This window comes from Balaenoptera physalus (genome assembly GCF_965194825.1).
Source record: "Balaenoptera physalus genome assembly, chromosome: 2".
Lineage (NCBI taxonomy): Eukaryota > Metazoa > Chordata > Mammalia > Artiodactyla > Balaenopteridae > Balaenoptera > Balaenoptera physalus.
In genome coordinates this window covers 159686700-159696528 of record NC_138883.1, presented here as the reverse complement: position 1 = coordinate 159696528, position 9829 = coordinate 159686700, and the positions used below count along the sequence as shown (strand labels likewise).

Genomic DNA, 9829 nt, shown 5'->3' with positions numbered 1-9829 from the left:
CAGGCAGAGGACAGGCGAGTTCACTCTCCCTGCTTGAGCTAGGCTGGCCACCTGCTCCTGCCCTGGGACATCGGTGCTCCTGGTTCTTGGGCCTTTGGACTTGGACTAGGACTTACACCGTCTGTCCCCTGATTCTCGGGTCTTCGGGTTTGAACTGGAACCACACCACGGGCGTTCCTGGGTCTCCAGCTTGCAGAGAGCAGGTGGTAGGACTTCTCAGCCCCCATCATCACTTGAGCCAATCCCTCATAATATCTGTCTGTCTGTCTATCTATCTGTCTGTCTATCTATCACCTATTGGTTGTGTTTCTCTGGAGAACTCTGACCAATACGATTACCTACCTCACTGTATTCATTGTTTTTTCTTGCTGTATGACAAATGACCACAAAAGTAGTGACACCCAGTCATAATTCTGCAGGTCAGAAGTCAGGCAGGCTCAGTGGGACCCTCTGCTTAGGGGCTCATAGGCTGGAATCAAGACTGTTATCTGGAGGCTCTGGGGGTGAATCCACTTCCAGGCTTACTCAGATTGTTGGCAGAATTTGGTTCCCTGCAACTATAGGACAGATGTCCCTGTTCTGCGTTTACTGTCACTCCAGGGCCTCTCTGGAGTGGGTTGAGTCAATGAGTGCATTGACTCATTCTTGTGCTTTGCATTTCTGTGACTTCCTCTTCTGCCCCTGATCTTAAGGGCTTATGTGATTATATTGGGCCCACCCAGATCATCCAGGATAATCTATTTTAAGGTCAACTGATCACATCTGCAAAGTCCCTTTGTCATGTATGGTAACACATTCATGGACAAGATAGCATATTCATAGTCTCAGGAATTAGTGCGTGGAATCTCTTTGGGGGCCATAATTCTGCCTACAACAAGGGTATTCCTTAAAGACTTTCCCCCTGGATCAGAGGCCAAGGTGTATTTTACATACATACAATTTCACCTACAACACAGGCTGTAATATGTTTTGTTTTCTCTGCTCTTCAGCACAATCCACATCCAACTTGTGGATGCAGTGGATGGTAAAGCTGATCCCAAATCATCTATGTCAGCCTGCCTCTGTGGCTCGATTCTTGCAAAGCAGTGTGTGGTTTGGGTGGGGTGGCTATTCTACCACCCCCCTCTAGCTCCAGAAATGGGTCCTTGTTTTCTAAGGTAGTCCTACCCTACCCCCAGGCACACTGATTAGTTCAGAGATGGGCATGTGGTCCATATCAGGAGGATGTTTAGGATCTCTGATCCAGTTGGGGGAAGGTATTCTCTTCTTGCTCTATGGGATGGAGGCAGCTTATCCCAGGAGCTGCTCGTGACCATCTTGTAACCAAAGAGGACAGAGCCCTTGGTTGAAAACGATACCAGGAAGACAAACAGGGACAAGAAATGGAAAGAAAGATGGGTTTTTGGTGGCATTGTTGAACTGCTGGATCAACCCCTGCCTAAAGCCCACCCCACATTTGGGCTTTTCATTTATGTGAACCAATAAGTTCTTATTGTTAAAACCACTTTGAGTTAGATTGTCTCTTACTTGCCATCAAAAGTACCCCAACAGACAGAACTTTTTTAACAATATGGAGATTTTACAGATTGGAGTAATGGATGGGGCCACCAAGAGAGGTGGGGTCTCCTGGGTTTTTCCTCCCCCCGCACTGCGGGGACTGCAGCCACGGGTCCCTCTGAGTTGTGGTCGACAGTGGGGTGAGGAGTGGCCCTAGCAGAGCAGGAGGAATGCCCAGCTGGAGAGGCCGTGGTCAGACAGGGGGCTCTGGACCCCACACGGGACAACCCACCTCCTTCTGCTGTCTCACCTGCCCAAATGCACCAGAGGGGGTGATACTGAAGAGGGAAGGAAAGGCCGGTACCTGATTAATGTGAGTGACGTGCTGGGCAGGGCCTGGCACATGTAGCCCTGGGACAGAGCCGCACGCCCTGCGTCCTCTGAGGTGGACGGGGCACCAGAGCAGGGGGCGAGTCACCAGAGAACAGACGTTTGCTTTTTCTCTTCTTCAGCAAGGTCTGTGTCTAAAAACCACCTCCTTGTTATGGGCTGAATTGTGTCCCCTCAGAATTCCTATGTTGAAGCCCTAACCCCCCGAACCTCAGAAGGTGACTGCATTTGGAGATAAGGCCTTTACAGAGGGGACTAAGGTTAAATGAAGGCAGCGGATGGGCCTCTCATCCAACATGACAGGTGACCGTATAAGAAGAGGCGATGTGGACACACAGAGACACACCAGGAATGTGCCCACAGAGGAAGGACCACGCAAAGATGCTGTAAGAAGGCGGCCATCTGCAAGCCAAGGAGAGAGGCCTCGGGAGACACCAACCTTGCTGACACCTTGATCTTGGACTTCCAGCCTCCAGAACTGTGAGAACATAAATGTCTGTTGTTTCAGCCACCAAGTCCTTGGTATTTGTTACGGCAACCTGAGCTGACTAATACACCTGGTTTGAATGGTGCTCCCCTAAAAGATATGTCCAGCAGAACCTGTGAATATCACCTTATTCAGAAAAAGTATCTTTGCAGATGTAATTAGGTTAAGGATTTCGAGATGAAAACATTCCAGATTAACCAAGTGGGCCATAAATCCAATGACAGAAGACAGAAGAGCAGAGGTGAAACACAGAGACGGCCACGTGAAGGAGGTGGAGATCAGAATCATGCAGCTACAAGCCAAGGATTGCTGGCAGCCCCCAGAAGCTAGGAGAGAGGCATGGAAAGGGTTCACCCTCAGAACCCCGGAAAGACCAACCTGCCAACGCCTTGATTTCACACTTCCGTCCTCCAAAACTGTGAGAGAATAATTTCCGTTGTTTTAAGCCACCCAGTTTGTGGTCATTTGTTATGGCAGCGCTAGGAAACCAATACACAGGGGGACTCACGTTTGGGGCTCTCCGGGCTAGATTTAGTCCCGAGGAAGTGGCTGACCCCACCTGTAAGAGCCCACGCCTCTTGTGCACAACTCTTGCCGGGTGGTGGACGGAGACGGCTGGTGGAATCAAGCAGGAACGGTTTCCAGCAGCGGTGCTCGGTGGCCTCCAGAAGCAAAGACATTTTAGACTTGTTGTTTTTCTCTGCTGAGATGGTGTGGACCTCTTGGGGTGAGGAGGGAGAGGGAGAGCCCCATGAAGGAGATAAATGGATTTCCTGATAGTTAGACAAGGTCTGAGTATTAATGGTAAAAGTAAAAGGGATGTGACCATATGTGCACACTGATTGGAGCACTTTTTACTGGTCACCCAGGGCTGGACCTGCCCCCATAGGTCTGCTCTGGGCTGTGCTTTTGAACGTGGAGATTCCTCACATCTCTATTTCTGTGATCCCTTCTCAAAAAAAATGTAATTACAATTCAGGAATTCTGATGTTTGAAAGAAAACAACTATTATTGGTTAAGCCAGAGGTGGGGTGCTGGAAAACAGTGGGCATCCTCCCCCTCCCCCTTCTCCCTCTGTGCCAAACCCTGGACCCCACAAACCACACAGGCAGAGCCAGATCGCTCCATGGCACTGCCAGGTAGGGGAATCATCGCTTGTTACAGGAGCATCTGTGGCCAGGAATCAGGTGAGGAATTCCTAACATCTCTGGCAGACATGTGGGTGGGTTTACCAAATAGCGGCTCTCCTTCTTGCCAGATGCCTCCTCCGGCTGCAGGATGATGGCAGCACTTAGCTCTGGGTGCCCTGATCTTCTCTCTGTTTGGCAAATTCTTCCTTGGTTTTCTCTGTGCCCAGGTCCACTTCACACACTGTGTGAGTGTAAGTTAAGGAAATACGTGATCACGGCCCACAGGGGTGGGGGAACCTGGTGCCGGGAGAGACTGGAACTGACCTAAGGGCTTGGAGTCAACCAGGAGCCTTCCTGGGATAAGGTGAAGCCCAAATCAGGGCAGGGAGTCAGGGCTTTGCCACTGGACGCCAAATGTTAGAGGGTGCAGATTTTTGAAATAATGGTTTTAAAAGACTGTAAAGTTGTAAGCTGGTGACTTTTTTAAATTAATTTTTTATTTTTTTGGCTCCACGGCATGTGGGATCTTAGTTCCCCTACCAGGAATTGAACCCGTGCCCCCTGCATGGGAAGCATGGAGTCTTAACCACTGGACCACTAGGGAAGTCCTTTAAGCTGGTAACTCTTGAGGAAGTGCCCTACCATACTCCTTGCCTCTCCCATCCCCACCCGAGGGCAGCTCTCTGGCTGGGGTGGCCAGGTGACCCCTGTCCTTGTGTCAGCTATGGTGGACACCGGGGTGCAGAGAGGAGGCTTTGTCTATGTAGGGACCACTCTCCCCTCGCCATCAGGCATATGGTTGTTCCGTTGACCTGAGGACACTTTTCACATTTCGATCCTCTACTGCCAAAATGGCTAGTAGAGCTAGCTATAAACTTGGGGAAAGATTCTCTTTGGAGGAAGACGGACTCCTGTGCACCTGGAGAAGGACCAGGCGAAGGGATTGGAGAATGTGGATCCTTGACAAGGTCCTGCCGAGGTACCGGCCACAGAAGCCATCTCTACCAGTGGAGTAGACAGATTAGCTTTGAGGGTGGAGGCGCCTAACAGAAACGAAAGGCTTTCTTTTTCTCAGATGTCAGCTCAGTTGAAAGCAGGTCCCTGTTTTCTTGGCTCTGGTTGAGGCCAAGAGGATGTCCGTCTCCAGGTGGGGACTAAGGGCTGGCAGAGGTATTGTGGGGAGGACGCCTGGGCCACCGTCCCAGAGCCACCACAGCCTGGGGGCCTGTTCTGTTCTCTGCTGCCCACACCCTGCTCGGTGGAACGCTGGTCTGTAATTTCATGGACCTGCATTTCCCAAGAATAAAGTCAGACCACAACTCTCTCACTCCCTAGAACTTACTGAGATCAACAGAACATGGTCACGTCCAGCCCCAAACCCCACTGTCGGTGCTCAGACACAGAAAAGAATACAATCCCGTACTGTAAACTTTGAAAAGTGGTCCCTGAGGAAAGAAACATGATATACTAAGTAGCTCCTAACTCCAGCTTTACCCCCTGCAAACATCCCCCGAAAGCAAAATATAAAAAGGAAGATTAATCAATAAAATCAGGAACATTCTCTAGTGAGTGAAACAGCTTGACAATATTGATAGGGAAACTGCATGAGAATAAAAACTCTTACCCCGCCCCTCCACCCCCAGGCTCTCAGGATCTTAGCCCCTTTCCAGAACTCCAGAAAATTTGGAGGACTGACCCTAAGACCCGAGGGACCCATACAGCAGTTAGAAATACTCCTAATGAGGTAGTGTGGAATCTAGGACATTTCACACCATCTCAGAAGAGAAAGCTAGGTGCAGCTTTGCCAGCAAAGGCTGCTCGGAACCCCACAGAAACTCTCCTCTGTCTCTTCCCTGCCAAGTGACCAGATACAGAAAGTGGCTATGACTGCAAAACCCCCGTCAAAACTATAGCTCAGAAGGGGAGACATAAGCGATCCGATAAGGAATGAAGTAAGTCACAGGGAATTCAACCACACTCTAAGAGAGAGAAACGGAAGCCTGGAACAGCAGACGTGCAAAAATAATCAAGAAAGCAAAGGCAGGAATAAATAAACAGCCATAAAGATGATGGACGAAGAAACCAGTCTGGAAAAAACCTCATCAAAGGAACACAAGTAGATTGGAATCCGCGCTTCCGGCTGTAATAGACACAGGTGGATCCCCAGACCCCCTCTAATAGGCCGTGTTGGCTGCTGACAGCCAGCCCTTAGCTGTGCTTAGCTGCCCTTCTGCCCAGGATGCTATGCAGCCTCCCCAGCCCCAGGGCAGCTGGAAGCCAAGGCCGCCCGATGAGGAAAGGCTGGCCCCCTCGCCTTAAGGTGGACCAACCTCGTGTGCAGGCTCCAGAGTGCTGACTTGTGGGACCCACAGCTTTACCCAGGACCGTGTGGGTGGTGCTCGAGAAGCATGTGAAGGAGACAGTTCACACCAATTGGGACTCATGGCTCACCTATTTCTCAATGAGCACAGAAAGCCTTATTCTTTCCCCACCCAAGAAGAAATAGTTCTAAGCCCTTGATGTGGCTGTAAAGGGAGGATTTTCTGCCCAGAAACTGGGTTTCACTGAGGCTTTTCCTGGGCCTGGCATCCAAGCCCAGCGTCAGCAGGCTGTGGGCCGTGAGCAGGTGTAACTGGTTTTCTGGGCGATGACGGTAGTGAGGTCACCAACGAGCCATCCCTCCTGTGTGTTTAAATGGCACAAGCCCAGAATACCTGAGTTTCTCCTGGGGTGACAAGGAAGGGACACACCTGGGGCCAGTCTGACTGCTGATGCCATTTTCTATATCCAGATACTTCCCTCAACCCTGTGTATGAAGCCCCTTTGTAGAGAAGATCTTCTCCTCTGGGAGACAGAGCCCCCGTCCCCCAGCATGGAGCACTACTGAGGCCACACCAGATAGAGCTGGCAGCAGCTGGGTCACCCTTGTCCCCTGGTTAAGTAGCCTATCAAAGCTGGTTTCTCCTGAACAACTGGTCTACCCCTTAGTACCTGGCCTGGTCCTGTGTGTGGCTCGCGTTGGTGACACCTCCTCAGCGTGACTTCAGAGCTTCTCCGTGATGTTCCTCCCTACCCCTCACCTTCCCCCATATCTCCTGTTCCTTCTGACATCTGAAATTCCAGTTAGACCATATTCCTCTCTGTATTAAGTCAGGCTTCTCCAGAGAAACAGGACAAATAGGATATATATAGATAGACAGATATACAAAAGAGATTTATTGTGAGGGATTGGCTCATGCAATTTTGGAGGCTGAGAAGTCCCACAATCTGCCCTCTGTAAGCTGGAGGCCCAGGAAAGCCAGTAGTGTAGATCCAGTCCAAACCTGAAGGCCTGAGAACCAGGGGCTAGTGGGTAAGTCCTGGTCCAGGTCTGAGGGAGTGCTAATATCTAAAGGCAGGAGAAGGTGGACGTCCCAGCTCAAGCAGACGGAGCGAGTTCCTCTTTCCTCTGCCTTTTCGTTCTATTCAGGCTCTCCATGGATTGGATGATGCCCACACACATCAGAGAGGGAAATCTTTACTCACTCTACCAATTCAAATGCTAATGTCTTCCGAAAACATCCTCATAGGCACGCCCAGAAATAATATTTTACCAGCTACTTGGGCATCCCTTGGCCGAGTCATATTGACAATTAAATTACCCAGCAAGAACACAGATGCTGCTCAGAGAGGCAATAGCTCAGCTGCCAGAGATCAGCCATTGACATCTTGATGAAAGACCATCACATTTTCCCTTAAAACCTAAGGTTTAGGAGAACGTAGGGCTGGGCTGGGACCTGCAAGAAGAAGGAAAGGAGTGAGGTGGACACTAGGGTGGGCAGGTGGAGGAAGCTGAAGATTCCTTTGTCTACTTTTACAGTTTGTCTGTGGGCTGGTCCAGCTTTGGGCCAGATGTGGGAGAGAGGGCCACGGGGTACAGAAGTCCACCAGGACCCTACGTACTTCTTCCCAGACCTGTGCCAAAGCTAACCTTGCTTGAAAAATAAGATCAATGCACTGGTGAGCCGTGGTGAGCTCTGGGGACTGTGGAGGAACCCAGCCTTGCCTCCCCAACCTGTCCAGTTACAAACGAGGAGGAACCTGGGAGCATAGCCACCATTGGCTTCATGCTCTATGGAGCTGCCTAATGACTAAGGACTTCTTCTCTGAGTCGGGTTTGTTACCACGTTTCGCTCCTGGAATGCATTGTTTTCTTTCCTTTTTAAGACATTTGAAGTCGTTTGATGAGCTGATGTTTATATTTCATGTTCTCTCATGCCAAATGAGCACTTATTATCATCTAGAATTACAAAAGCATTTGGTGTTTTCCAAGCTTAGCTACCTTCAGATTCCAAGAATATCTTGTTTTTTATACAATATAGGGGGTCTGAAACAGTTGTATGTAAATCAGATTTCTGACAATTTAGTAATGTTGAAAATTCACTAGTGACCAAAAGGAAACTTCTGATGGATTTGGTGGGGGGTGGCAAAATAAAATAATTATCATTCTGTAATGATTACAGTTGCCTCTGTGCTAGACAATTGAAGTATCGTAGGTTGAGATTCTGGGTTGGCATTTTTTACAGGAAGGCATCCTGTAAAACATAAAAGTAACATAAATGCTTACTTGTCTTATATCCTCTATGTAGTTATCCCGTCTTTTCCTTCATTTTTTTTTTTCCTCCTCCACTTTTACTTTAATTGGGCTGTGACTCACATAACAAGTCAAGCGCTTTAGAAGCCAGACCAAGACATTCAGGGATAGTCCCAAGAACCTTGGGGCTGGCAGGCACCCCAGCTCCAGGGGAAGCCATCCGTTTCCTCAACTGGTCCAACTGGCAAAAGGTAATCACCGTTTGTGGCGCTTGTTAAAGCAGCTGGTGGAGTGAGAGCTGGTTGAGCTGCCCCTTCGCGCCCAAAACAAATGAAACACCTACTGTTCACAGCCCCATCCTAGGTGCTGGTGCAAGCGCCTTCCCTGGATTCCCAAGAAGTCAGCCTTGAACATGAGTCCTTGCTGCCTTGAAGGCTCATAGGCGGGTCCTGCCTGGAAGTAGGGGGGCACAGAGAGGGGTCTCCTCCAGCCCTGGCCCCAGGGTCCCCCTCAGCCTGGAGTTCTCTGATGACAGCGGGAGCCCCAGAGTTCTGGTGACTTGGCAGGGAGGAAGTGGTGACTCATCAGGCTAGTTGTGATTTTAAGGTGTGAGGCAGCGGCTCACTTAAATGAAATGCAGCCTTCTCCTCTCCCGTCCTAGAGGGAGCCGCCAGAGCCCTGGTTTAACACGAGTTAAACAGGTGCCAGAAAGAACAAAGAACTCTCGGCCTGCTGATCTGGTTTGAAAGCTGCTTGTGCAAGCGGCCAGGGCAGGGCTGTCCCAGTGCCTCTCAGCCCAGCCCTCCCCGGCCACCCTGAGGTGGCCGTGCGTTCTGGGGTGAAGCCAGTGGCCAGCAAAGGTACGCTTATCTCCGTGATCGAGCAGGCCTGGGATCTAAAAGGCAGACTCTTTCCCTTCTTGTTCCAAACGTGTGTGTGTGTGTGTGTGTGTGTGTGTGTGTGTGTGTGTGTGTGAAATTGCAGGGGGAGGGGGGAGCCTGCAGGGCACAGAACAGCATCTCTCATGCCAGGTGCCCCGTCTGTTCCCCTCACGCTGGAGCTGGGCAGAGCAAGAGGCTGAAATCGATGTTACTCCACTAACAAAGACAGAAAGAAGCTTTGAAACAGACCAGCTCAGGCCTCCATGATGGGAGGCAGAGGTTCTGAAAGGAGCCTGATGGGAAAGTTGCTGTTTCACTTGGCTCAGTGTTGTGGGACAGAGAGGAGGGGAGATGCACCCTCGGGAGCCGGCTCTGCAAAGTGGAGACAGGACGCGGGCAGATGGGATTTTGCAGCTTTGTGCCTTTTTAGGAGGTCGCGCTGTAACTGCTCTGTGCGTTCTCCAAGAAGCAGGCTGGGGAGAGCACCTCAGTTGCCTGGGTTGGGCACGGGACAGAGCATGGAGCCCTGGCAGCCGTTTTGGGGGAAGTCAAAACATAAGCCAAGGCCAGGCCAGGCCAGGATGGTGGGGCGGTTTCACCTTGTGAGCCAACTCTGACCCCAGGATGCTGTGTTGAGAAGGATCCCAAGTCTCTATCTTAACTGTCTTTCATGTTCCACCAAGGCTGTCAGGGGCACAGGAGGTCCTTAACCAGCAGACTGCCCAGCTTGTGGAGCTGTGCATCTTTCCTCATCTCTGACGTGCATGTGACCCAAGTCACACAGAACTCTGATTCCTGGGATGTGGGACCCCTTTCTTTATAAGCCCAGACATATCTGGGCTGGGAGGCAGGGGCAGGCCAGGGTCTGGGA

At 50.6% G+C, this 9829-nt stretch overlaps 1 long non-coding RNA gene across 1 annotated transcript; it reads right to left on the bottom strand.

Moving 5' to 3' along the window:
• Positions 1 to 258: 258 nt before the first annotated feature.
• On the bottom strand, positions 259 to 8910 carry LOC309655056. Its single transcript, XR_014260588.1, has 2 exons — positions 8421 to 8910; positions 259 to 8078 (listed from the first exon to the last, which is right to left on the bottom strand). It is a non-coding gene; the product is annotated as an uncharacterized lncRNA (long non-coding RNA).
• Positions 8911 to 9829: the final 919 nt, after the last annotated feature.